Source organism: Nicotiana sylvestris, chromosome 2 (assembly GCF_000393655.2).
Source record: "Nicotiana sylvestris chromosome 2, ASM39365v2, whole genome shotgun sequence".
Lineage (NCBI taxonomy): Eukaryota > Viridiplantae > Streptophyta > Magnoliopsida > Solanales > Solanaceae > Nicotiana > Nicotiana sylvestris.
In genome coordinates, this window is record NC_091058.1 from 170,445,027 (window position 1) to 170,461,597 (window position 16,571).

Genomic DNA, 16,571 nt, shown 5'->3' on the forward strand with positions numbered 1-16,571 from the left:
AGCTCGAAATCAGAGAAGCGAAAGACATTGTGAATAGGGTCCCAAAAAGTCACTAGTGACGTAATCAAATCATCGCGTGATTTAAGTTTCATAATATCTGTGAGAGCTCCCAAATACTTAATGACCCATTCCAGACCATCTCCTCCCAATTCATACCACCACATCTGAAGCTGAAATAGAAACTCATCTACATCTGTGAATAGTGGGTTCTCAATGGTGCTCATTTTGTACCTGTGAGTGATTTTAATTCTAAAAGAAAAAATCAAGACTTATTTTGACTAAAAAAAAACCATCACTATAAAAAAAAATCACAAAAATATCCGTCTTTGTCAATACGGCCTTTTCTCACTTCGATGAAGAAGATTTAAAGGCTGTATTTGCTAACCGGCCAGAAATTTTGAAAAAAAAAACAACCAAAGGCGGCTATTCTTGCAAAAATGGCCTTCCGGCGTCCTTTTGGGGACATTCGGCATATGTTGGACAAGAATGGCATCGCCTTACTTATAACAAAACGACATTTATGTACCCACATTATTTATTTATTTATTTATTTATTTTATTTTTCTTCTCTTATTTTTTTTAAAAAAAAAAGCTGGGCTCGATGTGGGTTTCTTACGTATCTCACATCCGGTGAGAATCAAACTTACCTAGTTCGTAATATATATAAAAAAAACCACTCTTAAAAGAAACATAAAATTTTCTCTTTTTTTTGTAAAAAAAAATTTCGGCAGAATTTCAATATTATTTTGGAAATTGGTTTTTCAAAAACAGACAATTTTCTCTCTCGGTTCTCACATTGATTTTTCTTCTCTAACTTTCCCCCTATAAGCTGGTCAACACGCAAATTCGAAACAAATGAATGCACAAGTAGCAAGTAAGATGCATCAGGATGGTCTTTTTGTTTCGGGTACACTTGTCCTAGACAAACCCAACCCCTGTGTTGAGTCTGAAAAGTCAAATGCACATGATGCAGTCAAACGTTCCTACTAGGGATCCGACATGAAGCTGAGTTATTCTAAGTATAAAACCTGAGGTATATTATTCTAAACCCGGCTTACCCTGGCGGACAGCTCGAGCCGAAATAGGGGCAACGTACCGGGAGCACAAAAGTCTACCCGGCCTAGTTACTTGACCCAACTTCGTTCTATTTGGTACGACTTCTAACAGAAAGGTGGGCCACGTGCACGTGTGCACCATAAATTCAGAAGACTCAAAAAGAAGAAGGGTTTCGTAACAGTTTATATATACAGTTCAGATAATATCAAAGCGATAAAAAGCAACATTTAGCATATTAGGCCCAAACATGAAAAAAATTAGATAATAATAAAGCCAAATATAACAGTTACTGTAAGCTCGAATTCATGAACCCTGAACCAGAGATTCTGGGTTCTTGTCCCCAACAGAGTCGCCAGAGCTGTCACACCTCCATTTTACCACCCCGAAAGATGATATAAGGGAGTTTTTTCCAATTAAAGTGACAACCAAAACGGGATTATTTTATTTATTTCAGAGTCGCCACTTGGAATAATTTATGGTGTCCCAAGTCACCCGTTAAAATCCCGAATCGAGGAAGTTTGACTTTGTTCTACAGTCTGCGAACACAAAAATCCGAGTAAGGAATTTTGTTAACCCGTGAGAAGGTGTTAGGCATTCCCGGGTTCCGTGGTTCTAGCACGGTCGCTTAGCAATTTATACTCAACGTAAATTGTCCAATTACCTATTTTAGAACCTATGTGCAATTATCTTTTTTCCGCATTTAAATCACTTGATTTATTCGTAATTAAATAATTGAGTTACGCGTACGTATACTCTTTTCCTTTGGCGCGTCAAAAATCATGTCACGCGAACGTGTCCACAATTAATAACGCTCGTTTGTTTATTTAAGAAAATTTAATTGAGGTTGCGCGAACGCATCCCTTGAGTCTTTTTTTTAGTTAAATTCGCAATTATATTAAGCGAACGTATACATAATCACAATGATTTATTATTAATCGCGCCTAAAGAAACTACGATGTATGATGAGTTATTTATTCCGATGCAATTGGATTTTGCGTAAAGTCAAAAGCTTATGGAATTAGACAGCAGGGGTTCAAATATCTTCGTTACAAAGCCAAGTTCATTTGGATTTTTGGCAGAATTAGAAAAATAGCCTAATGACTTGTGCACGTTGATTAATTAAAGAGCATTTGTCCGTTACACTAAAGAACTAAGACAAATATAAGTAGTCAATCCTTAGATGTACATCCTTCCCCTTACTCTTTCCCTAATACTATGAAGAGATGCCAAATCGCTTATAAAATATTTATCTGTACAATAAGCAATCTTACAATGTAATAAATACTTTTCCATCTCAAAACTTTTTCATTCTTTTTGGTTTAATGATTATCTTAACTAATTAACGGTAGAGGAATATAAAATAACCAATCCATGTAATTTGCAAAAGAAAGAAATTAAACACAATGCCACAGATAATTTAAACTAACACCAAATCATATGCAGTTTTTGAAGGGCCTCAACTCATATAGCTGTCAGCAAAAAGATTTTTATAAATCAACCAAATAAAAATAGCACATTAAGAATGATAAGAGGAGATTATTCCATCTAGAATAGAACTGATCGAACCTATCATAACAAATCTATTAAGCAAACAAATAACAAGAACAATAGGATCCACAAACAGTACGAATTAAACAATATTTCATATTTAAGATACTCAAACCAATTTGGGCAATAAGATTCACAAAGTACGATTCAGGGCCAAAACAAATCCTATCCGTATGAAACTCTATACACTTCATAGATTCCTAATAAGTAAGTAAGCGAAATACCTTGATAGCAATAATACAACTTGAACTTAGCCAAATGAATTCCGAAATGGAAGAGTGAAGCTCAATGTGTTCAAACAGAATACTCAACAAACAACATTTATTTCTCGAAATAAAACTGATATTGAGCATGCTTATTCTACTGGCACTATACTAAATCCCTACAATCCATACATACAGACGAAACCTTAAACCACTCACATCAGCTTGACTAATAAGAATGTTCTGCTTATTTACAAATGAACTTTAAGGCAAAAATTGCAACAACTAAGAATTATATGACAAATGGTTATATATGCTAGGAATCGATCAGGGAACTATAGCTAGAATATAACACGTAAAAAGCAAATTGACATGACACCAGCTGTGGCCCAGCAATATGATTTCAAATTCTTTTAATCTCATATATCCATGAGGTGCAGGGAAGTACCTGGAAATGGAAAAAGGAAGATGGAAATGAAGCGACAATAACAGCCACAGACCAGCAATCAGCAACAATTTAAACCCAATTCCGAACCCAGAAAGTGGAGTAAAACAGTCCAGAAACACAATTTCAATCCAAGTAATGAACCAGAAAACCTCAACCAGACTCAATTTTAATTCATTTCAACTGTCAGCTAGCCAGAAATCATTTCAGCACTTAGGAAAACTTCAGAAATCACCAGAAGAACTCATGAAATACTGTTTTTCTAGAGTTTTCAGCCGTTTAGGATTTTTCAGGACTTCTTACTCTTAAAATTTCCTCTGTTTTTTTATGGATCTCTCAGCCTCTCTTTCTGTATCTATTTTTCCTCCTTTTTCAGTCTTAAGATCTCTTAAATAGGCAACTGGAAATGCCCCTTGGATTCACAAAATGACCTTTCAACATTTTAAAATGAACCCACTTGCTCAATTAATGCACTTCTAACCCTACCACTATTAGAATCTTCTTAACTTAGGTGAATACCCCTTTTTATTAAATAATGCTCAAGCTATACTCTGAAATCCTATTTATTTGATCAGAACTACTGAAAATTCTGATTATTTGCAAACTTGCACAAACAATTCTATAAAACAAAATCATCAAGCAGCCAAAACCAAACATCATCAATTTCTTAATATATAAGGGTTTAACATTGAAAAGAAATAAGAAAATACCCCATACATGAGTGATTAGAATTGAAACAAGTAAGAAATAACCAACGAATGAACTCATTTGTGATTCGACCTTTAAAATAATCAATACCAAATTAACTAGACTTGTTACTAAACAAATTCAAACAAATTTAATAAAAAGATTTAATTAAACTAACCGAGTTAGTGGACCAACAACCAGATAAGTAAAACAAATACTAAAAAACAATAATCAAGAAACGTTACCGGCTCAACTGGACAACTTGGTACCAAATTATTTCTTCTTTTTGATTTCATCGCCAAATGATGTTAGTCACTTGTTCTTTGTTAAAAACAAGTGATTAATACCATTTCGTGATGAAACCGGCTCTAAAATTATCATCAATTCTCGAGTTAGGTTTGACTTTAGAACTCGGACCCTTGGATTTAAGATTCGATCAGATTGAGCCCCATTCGAAGGAAACTGGTTATGGATTAGGGAAGAGGGAGTTGTAGTGGTTCTACGGTGTGAATTTGGGGCCGGTTGGGTCGGCAAGGGTTCAGGGGTCCGAACTTCTATCGAATATTCGACGAGTTCTGAGGCAATTCGAAGGTAACGGGTTGGGGATTCGGAATGGGAAGATGATGGAGAATCGATGATGTTAATTTGGGATTGTTTGAGCCACCGGAACCGCCGTGAGGTGATTTCTGGTGGGCGGATGGTGGTGGTGTGAGGCGGTGGGAGACGGGGTGTCTCTAGAGTATGTGAGGGAGTCGATAGATGAGATGGGAGGGGTTCTGAGGGGGGGAGGGGTCTGTTTGGATATATATATATATATATACTGGGGTGGAATTGGATCCAGGCCGTTTGATCAAATGAGATCAACGGCTTGAATCAATAACTTAATAGGAATGACGTCGTTTGAGTGGGTTAGAGATCGGATCGGTCTCAGATGAAACGAGTCGGATACGGGTGATGGGGTGCATTCTAGACCGTTGGATGAACGATTTTTAACGGCCCAGATTGAAGCATGTCCAAACGACGTTGTTTGGTTTAGTATGGTGATGGGCTGGGTATTGGGGCGGGTTTGGACCGGTTTTAGTTGGGTTTTGAATAATATTTTGATCCTGTAGATTTGAGTTTGAAGAATAGCCAAACTTTTGATTTCTCATTTCTTTCCTCTTTCTTTTCAAATTAGTTCCCTCCTTTTCTTGTTTTATTTATTAATTTTTCAAAAATTAAAATCCTAAATTAAGTTATAAAACCAAAATTAATATAAAAATACAAATTAACTCCAAATGATAATTATCACGAATAATTAAAATACTAAATTAGAAGAAAATCACACAATTTGACAAAAAATATGTTATTATTTTTTTATTTTTCATTTTTGTAAAACATCTAATTATTAATTAAAAAAAATATAAAATCAAATCCTAAATGTAGATACTATATTTTTTTATTTTTTAATGCGTTAATAAAATTAGACATATGCAAACAATCAGGAAAATAACATAATAATTCCTAAAAATAACACATAATTAAAGAAAAGACCTAATTTTGAGAATTCTTTTGGAGTAATTCGTGTGAGGCAAAAATCACGTGCTCACAACATATAGTAGAAGAGTAAGGGAAACATAATAAGGATTAACAGGAGTAACAGGTATAGTAGAAAAAGAAGAGTAGGAGAACAATACACGCGTAGTAAAAGAAGCCAAACGAGCATAGCACAGACAAACACACATAAAGAAAGAATCAGAAAGATATTTTTTGAAAACTTTTTTAGAAACGATTTTTGAAAAGAAGATTTGGGGTAGCACTTTAAAATCCCAGTAGGACACGAACATACCATAGATATAAGAAAATAAACAAAGAAGAGCCTCGAAAAACTTAGGGTTTTGGAGAAACCCTAGAAATGAGAAAGGCTTGGAAGAATAATCAGATCTTGAGTCGAAGAGGTGAGGAATCAGGCTCCTGAGGCCTGAATGTGCCGGAGCATGGCCGTAGAAGCTATAGAAATAAAGATCTGAGAAGATCTGGAAGAACCATCGAAGTCATCCTTCAAAACCTCGAACACCCAAGGTATAATGATGGAGAGGGGTGAATACAAATCGTCCATGGCCCGAGAAGCCATGGATTCTGATGAAAACATGGTGAAATAAGGTAGGAGGAGGCTAGGGTTTCGAAGAGCTGATGAGAGGATTTGAGAGCGTTTGAGATTCAAAGGCGGCGGGTCAGGTGAGAATGAAGGAGATTAGGGTAGGTCGTTTGGTTTAATTATGGAAGGGTGAGTTATGGCCGTTGATCTTGTGTGATCAACGACCCAGATTTAGGAGGGTAGGTGGGAACCAGGTAAGGGTCATTTGGATCGGGTTGTGGGTTTGGTCAAATTAAAAATTGGGCCGGTCCAAATGGGTTAAGATTGGGTTAAATAACAGTTAAAATTGAAAGGTAAAAAGGCTGTATTTGAAATGGAATGAGGCTAGATGTTAAATAGCTAGTTTTCCCTCTTATTTTATAAAAATAGTAAAAAATAATTTTAAAAATCAAACTAAAGGTACTGAGACAATTAATAATATATAAATATTAATTTAAAATACTGGAAATAATTTTACAATTGTAAAATGCTATTAATCTTAAAGTAGGCTAGAATTGCAATTATATGCAATTTAGCTTTAAAAATACCAAATAAAATTTGTAAAAATATACAAAAATCACCTTAACTATATTTTGGTATAAATATGAGAATAAGATAAGTTATTCACCAAAATGATAATCTTGGGAATAATTATTGGTTTTTGTACTGCTAAAGTGGACAAAAAATTGATTTTAAAAACATTAAAAAAATTTAGAAAAAATACCAAAACACTTGGGCATGCTTATATATGCATATATATGCTATTTTGAAAGTAATTTTGTATATAACAATACATAGAGAAAAATTGGGTATCAACAGCTGCCCCTCTTTACCCGGGAAGGATGAAAGAGTTGTCGGGTAAAGATATGATGGCCAATTTTGACCGAATGAACGATTTTGAAGAGTTTTGACCGAGCTGTGGTTTCTGAGTTTCCTACATATCCCTAGTATTACAGGAATCAGGCTATATGTAGTTCGGGATCCATCGGCGGAGTATGCCGATGGAGATTTTCGAAAAGCGGACGTGATGTTCAGGTTGAGAAATGACGGTCAGAGTCTGATAGGTTGCGGGAACTGGAGTGGGATCGCTCCTGCTGAGACGGCCGTTGCTAGCTGGTGTACCTGCGAATGAACAATACCAGCATATATATATTGTGCATAAATTTAAAAGTGATGCAAGTTCCCATTAGATCGTGAATGCTGTCTTTGGAAGGTTAGGATGACGTCATCGGACCATGATGTCTAGGGCCTTGAGGCGTATGATAAAAGATTCGCAGGCTATGAAATGATTTTCTCGAGCTATGAGGATGATGCCTTTGAACCATGATGCCTTTCAATAATGATATGCAAAAGATAAAATGGGGTCCTCAGGCCATGGCATGGCGTTCTCGGGCTATGAAAATGGTGCCTCCGAACAATGACGCCATTGGACAATTTGGCAATCTTTCAGCCCATGAAAATACAGAAGGTGGTGATCTTTCAGCCGATGCAAGACATAAATAAAGGGTGGCGGTATTTTAGCCGTATATGAGGAATAGAGTGGCGATATTTTAGCCGTGCAAGAGAAATAAGGTGGCGGTATTTCAGCCATGCAGATGGAGGTAGAGCTTAACCTTGGAAGGCAGAAAGGTAGCCTTATGCAATGCAAGAGATGTAGATGGAGGTAGAGCTTAACCTTGGAAGGCAGAAAGGTAGCCTTATGCAATGCAGAAAATGCGGATGGAGTGAGAGCTTAGTCTCGGAAGGCAGAAAGGTAGCCTTATAAAATGCACAAGATGCAGATGGAGGTAGAGCTTAACCTCGGAAGGCAGAAAGGTAGCCTTATGCAATGCAAAGAAATGCAGATGGAGGTAGAGCTTAACCTCGGAAGGCAGAAAGGTAGCCTTATGCAATGCAGAAAATGCAGATAGAGGCAGAGCTTAGTCTCGGAAGGCAGAAAGGTAGCCTTATGCAATGCAGAAGATGCAGATGGAGGTAGAGCTTAACCTCGGAAGGCAGAAAGGTAGCCTTATTCAATGCAGAAAAATGCAGATGGAGGTAGAGTATAACCTTGGAAGGAAGAAAGGTAACCTTATGCAGAAAATAAAAGGCGAATAGTAATGAAATCTCTTAGATGATAGATGATAGCTGATAGCTGATTGCTATATTATGGCTGTTGTGGATGTCGTGTACGGATAACAACTGTAAATAGGTGATGATTCCGAGAGTTATATTCCCGGGAAGTATGAGTGTATAGATATATCTGATGATTTTACGACTTGAGTGCCTGCATCCAAAGAAAAATTGTGAGTTTTGTAAAGGGGGGAAGGTTAGTTCGTTTCCCCCTGAGCTTCGCTTGTCCTGCTTGGCATTGTGTATCATTGAGTTAGCATTGCTAAACAAAGTAATTTTGATACTAGTCATGCATGATTTAGAAAACAATGTAACATAAATACATAATTCAAAATAGTTTTCTTTAGATGAACCGACGAATGCGACGCGGTTCAAGACATTGCAACCTCTCTTGCTCCGGAATTTTGAGGGTCCTCCTTAAAATTGTGCCCCAGTTTACTGGACTGGTGCTTCTGACGGCTGCGTGCGATAAATGGTTGAAATCAACTTCGGAATTTTGAGGGTCCTCCTCAAAATTCTGCCCCAGTTTCCAATAGCGGTGGAAATGAAAATTTTATTGAATTGTGACCGAACCCATAGGGCTACCTACGTATCCCCTCTTAAACGAGAATTAGGTCAGGCGTAGTTCAAATTACATCATAAAAGAAAGCATAAAAGGTTACACATATTATCGCTTGACTACGTCTGAATTGATTGGCTTTGGCCAGACTTCTCCATCCATTTTTGCGAGTATGAGGGCTCCTCCTGTTAGAACCCGGTGAACCATATACGGACCCTGCCAGTTGGGAGAGAATTTCCCTTTGGCTTCATCTTGATGTGGAAAGATTTTCTTTAACACAAGCTGCCCCGATTAGAACTGTCTTGGCTTGACTCTTTTGTTGAAGGCTTTGGACATCCTGTTCTGATAAAGTTGACCATGGCAAACTACACCGATTATCTTTCCATCTATAAGAGCTAGCTGCTCATAATGATTCTTCACCCATTCTGCATCGCCTAGCTTTGCTTCCTGTATGATTCTTAATGAGGGAATTTCCACCTCGGCGGGAATGACTGCCTCTGTACCGTAAACTAGCATATAAGGAGTTGCTTCTGTCTATGTGCAGACTATGGTGTGGTATCCCAATAAAGCAAATGAGAGCTTCTCATACCACTTCTTATGCTTCTCTATCATTTTCCTTAGTATCTTCTTGATATTCTTGTTGGCAGCCTCTACGTCTCCGTTCATCTGAGGTCTGTAAGCTGTAGAATTCTTGTGTCTGTTTTTGAATTTTTCACACGTGGATTTAATCAAATCACTGTTCAGGTTAGAGCCATTATCAGTAATGATTAACTGTGGAATTCCGAACTAACACATGATACAGTCACGGACGAAATCCGCCACAACTTTCTTAGTCACTGCCCTGTAAGATGCTGCTTCAACCCATTTGGTGAAATAATCAATTGCTACTAGGATATAATTGTGCCCGTTTGATGAGGTGGGTTCGATTGGTGTGATAACATCCATTCCCCAGGCAGCGAACGGCCACGACGAGCTTGTTGCATTAAGCTCATTTGGAGGCACCTTTATTATGTCTGCATGTATCTGGCAGTGGTGGCACTTTCGGACATACTAGACGCAGTCTATTTCCATAGTCATCCAAAAGTAACCAGCTTGGAGTATTTTCTTTGCTAAAACAAAGCCATTCATATGTGGACTGCATGTCCTTGCATGAATTTCCTCTAATAGCTTGGATGCTTCCTTTGCATCGACACACCTTAATAATCCCAAATATTGAGTCCTCCTGTATAGGATTCCTCTGCTATGAAAGAAATTTTTGGATAACCTCCAAAGCATGCGCTTCTGAATAGCGTTTGCAAGCTCTAGGTATTCCTCTTTTGCCAAGTATTCCTTGATATCATGAAACCAAGGCTTTGCGTCTGCTTCTTCTTGCAATGAGCACATTAAGCTGGCTGATCATGGATCTTTACCGGAATGGGATCAATAAATTTCTTATCTGGATGTTGTATCATGGATGATAGGGTAGCCAATGCATCGTCAAATCCATTATGGACCCTGGGAACATGCTGGAATTCTGTCTTTGTGAACCTCTTTCTCAGCTCCTGCACATGATGTAGATAAGGGAGTATCTTGGAGTTCTTGGTCGCCCATTCTTCTCGGACCTGATGTATAAGAAAGTTTGAATCCCCAATTACCAGCAACTCTTGGTGTTCATGTCAATGGCCATCTTGAGCCCTAAGATGCAGGCTTCGTACTCGGCCATGTTGTTGGTGCACGGGAACCTGATCTTGGCAGATACTGGATAATGCTGATCAGTTTCTGATACTAGGACTGCTACTATGCCAACTCCTTTGAAATTTGCTGCTCCATCAAAAAATATTATCCAACCATCATAGGATTCTGCAATGTCTTCTCCTATGAATGATATCACTTCATCAGGAAAATATGTTTTCAGGGGTTCGTATTCTCCGTCCACGGGATTTTCAGCAAGGTGATCTGCTAGTGCCTATCCTTTGATTGCTTTCTGAGTCACATAAACAATGTCAAATTCACTCAACAAGATTCACCACTTGGCCAGCTTGCTAGTGGGCATGGGCTTCTGAAAGATGTACTTCAAGGGATCCATTCTTGATATGAGATATGTAGTATAGGCACAGAAGTAGTGCCTCAACTTCTGAGCTACCCAAGTCAAAGCACAACAGGTTCGCTCCAACAGAGAATATCGAGCCTCGTACAGGGTGAACTTCTTACTGAGGTAATAGATGGCATGCTCATTTCTTCCCATTTTATCATGTTGCCCCAGAACACAACCGAATGCTCCATCCAATACTGCAAGGTAGAGTAATAGAGGTCTACCCGACTCATGCGAAACTAAGACTGGTGGTGTTGATAGGTATTCCTTGATTCTATCTAAAGCTTTTTGGCAATCATCAGTCCATGTGGTAGCGGCATCCTTCTTTAACATCTTAAAGATCGGCTCACAGATGACCGTAGATTGTGCTATGAACCGGCTGATGTAGTTAAGTCTTCCCAGGAAGCTCATTACGTCCTTCTTGTTCTTTGGCGGCAGCAGTTCTTGAATAGCTTTGACCTTAGATGGATCCAGTTCTATCCCTCAACGACTCACAATGAACCCAAGTAGTTTTCTGGCAGGAACCCCAAATGCACATTTTGCGGGATTCAGTTTCAGGTTGTATCTTCTCAGTCTGTTGAAGAACTTTCTCAAATCTTCCATGTGGTCCGTGGATTTCTTTGACTTTATGATGTCATCATCTACATATACCTCAATCTCCTTGTGTATCATATCATGGAAGATAGTAGTCATGGCCATCATGTAGGTGGCCCCTGCATTCTTTAACCCGAATGACATCATCTTGTAGCAGTACATCCCCCACAGTGTAATGAAAGCCGTTTCCTCAGCATCTTCTTCGTCCATCCAGATTTGATGATATCCAGCGAAGCAATCTACAAATGATCGCAACTCATGCTTGGCGCAATTGTCGATCAGGATGTGTATGTTCGTCAAGGGAAAGTCGTCCTTTGGACTGGACCGATTGAGATCCCGGTAGTCGACACAGACTCTGACCTTCCCATCCTTCTTCGGCACTGGCACTATATTGGCTAACCATGTCAGATATTCTACTACCCTCAGGACCTTAGCTTTGACCCGCTTAGTGACTTCTTCCTTGATTTTCAGACTCATGTCGGGTTTAAACTTTCTGAGCTTCAGTTTTACCGATGGACATGTCGGATCAGTTGGCAGTTTGTTGGCCACAATATATGTGCTCAAACCAATTATGTCATCATATGACCAGGCAAATATGTCCTCATATTCCTTCGAAAATTCTGTGTATTCTTCCTTTTCTGATGGTGACAAATGAACGTTGATCCGAGTTTCTTTGATATTTTCTGCATCTCCCAGGTTAAAATTCTCGGTCTCGTCCAGGTTGGACTTAGGTCTATTCTCAAAATTTTCAACCTCTTTAACAATCTCTTCCGGTATATCATCTTCTTCTGAATCTATGTCCGTTTGTTGCGTTGTCTTGTTGCATGTCACATCCATTAGTTCATCAAGATATGTAATAGTAATGCTGTATAAGTAAAGTAATAAGAGAAAATAATAAGAGTAAGATTTTTAAGGAAACCAAAATGCTTTGATAAATTTCATAACTGTTTTGAACATTGGAAGATTTTTTAAGGAAACCAAAAATAAAAGATAGTGCATGATGCTTTGTTCAGCCTTGCTACCCCGAGGATTTCCGAGCTCTGGTAGTTCTGATGGTCCAATTATTGAGGCATGATCCTCAGCTTAGGGCCTGTATGGAAGGGCCTTCCTCCCCCTCCTCCTTGAAAATGATACAACAATCCATGTCATCTTCTTCTATGAACAAATTTCTCACTGCTGCCAGTGCTTCCTCTTCTTCTGACCCATAGATAACATCGGCCGGCTGGAAAGTTTTCTCCAAATGTGGTATTGACTGCTCCAGCGGGTAGTATGGACCGCGCCATGGTGGCGACCAATTGTTGAATTCCTCCCAAGTATACTCATATCCCAGACCAAAAGTGGTGCCATGTTTCTTCAGTTTGATCGGCTTGGCGATTCCTTGGAGGTTCTTGCCAAGTCCCTTGCCAGGCTTATATCCGCTCCAGTTCAATATGCTTTCAAATTTTTTGTCCCACCATTTATATTTGCCAACGGCGTTGACTCGCTCGATGTGGTGATAGGTTTCCCCGCCTATATTTCTCCTTCCACCAATCATTGGAATGGTTTGGCGACTGTATACAGGATTGCTACCGTCTCCGTGAATGATCACCTCTTGGTGGTTCCACTCAAATTTCACCGCCTGATGCAGTGTTGACGTTATGGCCCCAGCGACATTAATCCACGACCGTCCCAACAGCAACTTGTAAGATGCCGGCACGTCTATAACCTGAAAATCAACGTCGAACCAAGTAGGCTCCATTTGCAAACACAGGCTGATTTCCTTAATGGTGGATCTTTGGGAACCGTCGAAAGCTTTGACATTGATGGCCCCATCCTTGATCTCATGCAGACCCTTTCCCAATGTTTTGAGTGTTACTAACGTGCAAATATTGAGGCTGGACCTTCTATCAATCAGGACCCTAGTGATAAAATAATCTTCGCATTGCACGGTGATGTGCAACGCTTTGTTGTGACTCAACCCTCCTGGTGGCAACTCATCTTCATGAAAAGTGATCTTGTGACTTTCCAATACCTGCCCTACCATGTTTGCCATTTTTCCTCTGGTGATGTTGCTTGGTACATATGCCTCACTCAGTACCTTTAACAAGGCATTCTTGTGTGCGTCGGAATTCTGCAGCAAAGCTAGGATAGAAATTTGTGCTGGTGTTTTGTTCAGCTGGTCAGTGACTGAATACTCCTTGGCTTGTATCTTTCTCCAGAGATCATTGGGCCCGGTTTCAATGATGGTTGGCCGTCCAGAGGCCTGCTTGCTTGATTCAGCCAAATGTTCCGGGGTATATACCCTACCGGTTCTTGTCATACCCTGTGCGGCAACAGTTTCCCCGAACTTGGCTTTCCCTTTTCTTCTTGCCTCAGTTGTGTAATCCCATGGTATGGCCTTTGTGTGGAACGGTGTTAAGGATGACATTGCTACCAGAATGGGCACTTTTACTCCGAGCGCAACGTGTACTTTGGAGGGTAACACAACAACTTCCAATGGTGCAGGTGCATTTGCCGGAGACCCAAATTCGACCTCAATTGGTGTTGGCATATTTGTGTGGGGGGGGGGTGCTTCAAACTCAAGTGGTACAGACATGTTTACCTTGGCATCCCCGAAAGACTGAGTCTGGACTACAACCGGATTGTGGGTGACTATTGGCTTCTTTGGTTCGTCACCTTCTGTGATTAAACCGATCGATCCTTTGGGATCCCAATCATCCTCTATTTCAATCATGTGAATACCTTCACCCTCATAGTCTGGCAGAGGCTTGTTGCGGACATTCGAAGTAGGCTCCTTTGCTACAATGATCTTATTATCGATCAGAGTCTGGATCTTATCTTTCAGAGAGCGGCATTCATCAATGGTATATCCCTTCATGCCGAAATGGTATGCACATGATTTATTTGGATTGACCCATTGAGAAGGGTTTTCAGGAGTTATAGCAGGGATATGGGTGACATAACTAGCAGCTTTTAGCCATTTGTATAGCTGGTCGATCGGTTCAGCAATGGCGGTATACTATTTGGGGGGTCTCCATGTTGAATATGAATCTGTCCATGAAATCGGACTCCATACTTACCCAATTCGACCACTTCTTCAGGTCTTGGCTAATGTACCAAGATAGAGCATCCCCTTTCAGGCTTCTCATAAAGAGCTTCATGCGAATCTTTTTATCCTTCCCTACTCCGACCAGCTTGTCGCAGTAGGTCCTCAAATGGACTCTGGGATCCCATGTGCCATCAACATCTCGAACATGGGAGGTTTGTACCCCTCGGGCAGTTTGACATCTGGCTGAATGCAAAGGTCTTCGTAATTCAATCCCTCGATCCCCTTACTTCCTTCAGCACCCTGAACTCTGCTAGTCAGCTTCTTGAGTTCCGTAGCCATATTCTTGATAATAGAGTCTTTGTTATCAGACTCAGGTATGCTTGAAATAGGTTGAGTATAGTGTGGTATGGTTTCCACATAGATGGGAGTGTTGTGGAGATGATCATTTGTGGAGTTTAGTGGTTCAGGGATGAGCAGTGGGGTGTTGTTTGAAGTGTGGCATATGTTGCAATGGTGATGGGGAGCGGATTGGTTTTGTGGTTTCGGGATGTTTTGTGGAGGTATGGGGTTTCGAGTGTTGGGAAAGTTGACATCTGGGGTGGTGAGGGAAAACGACAAACTTGCCAAGTTTCGAACTTAGTCCAGTTCTTCCTGAAATTTCAACAACTTTTGCTCGAGCTGGGAGGCACTTTCCTTGGAAACCTGAATACCCTGAGGAACCTCTACCCTTTCAACTGAGTTCTCCTCTCTAATGTTGCTAAAATCTTCTATTTTTCCCTTATTCTTGTTTCTGATAGGAATCGGAAGAGGAGGAGGCGTAGGGCCCTTAGATCTTATGGAGTATGATGACGATGCTAGAGTGCACGAACTAACCTTTGCGGAGGGGAATAAAACAAAAAATAAAAACAAAGGTAACAAGTTAGTGTAGGTTATGAGAAGAAAACGTTGCAATATTTAAACACATAGTGCGATAATATAAATCGTGTCCTAATTTGGGAGCCTCGTTGTGCCCAAGGTAGGCCTAGCAACAAGTTGATTTGGAGAACTTATAATGCTAAATGCCTTATTTTATTGATAAAAATAAGACGAATCCCAAAACGACACTAAAAATAGCAGAAAATAAAATGTCACTAATGGCCATTGGCCTTATTACATTCTTAAAGAAAAAGAAAGGACTCCTAGATACTTGGTCCCAGAAGGACCTTCTTCAGGTTGAATGTTTTCGTTGATCAGCTCCTCCAGCTCGCGCAGATTTTCTAGTAAAAATGCATTCGCCAGGCGCTCTCCTTTACCTTCCTCGGCGTTTTGACAGTCAGTGACTCTTTTTCTCACTTTCCCTTCCAACTCCAGCAGACTGTATTCTAGATATTCCAGCTTCTCACTAGCCCTGGTGACTCTCTCTTTCCATTCATTGATTTGGTTACTTGACGGGAGGTTCCTCCACCACGTCAGCAAGAGTAAGAGTATGTTGACCATACCAAAGCCGGGAACTTTGTCATTCGTTTCTACAAAACAAAAGGGTGAGGCCAGACTTCTGACAAATTCGGCTATTAAATATCAACAATTAGCATGAGCAACATTTAGTTCTCCAAATAAATGCACAGACATGGTAATGTTCGTTTGGGTTCCAAGGGAACCCAGTGGACTTTGGACAATGCTATCTTAAAGAGTCATTATGCGGACAACATAACTGACTCGGCTAGGTTTGATAGTGATGCATGCACAATTGAACATAGTAAAGTTTCTATGGGGTATTCGACTGGTACCCTTGAGCGGACAACTCAAGAGGGAAAGGCAAGGAACCATCGACTACACCGCTGATCGACTGGTTTTACCGCAAATACGCCTTTGCCAAATTTAGGGGTGATAATATTAGAAGGGCGCAACCACTCATTATAAGCGTTGCTATGGTATTTTGTTTGGCACGTGTGGAATATGATGTTGAATATGCAATTACAAGAATGAAACAAGTTGTGACGTATTTGCACATTCATAAAGTGATAATTAAAATAATTGCTCATAATTACAACAACATTGAAGGAAAGCGGTAAAAGAAAGATTAAAGAAAAGAAACAAAGAGCCAAGTCAGTTTCATAGTAGAAGAAGAGATAAAGACATTAGATAAAGGCAATAAAGAAACAGTAAAGTCATA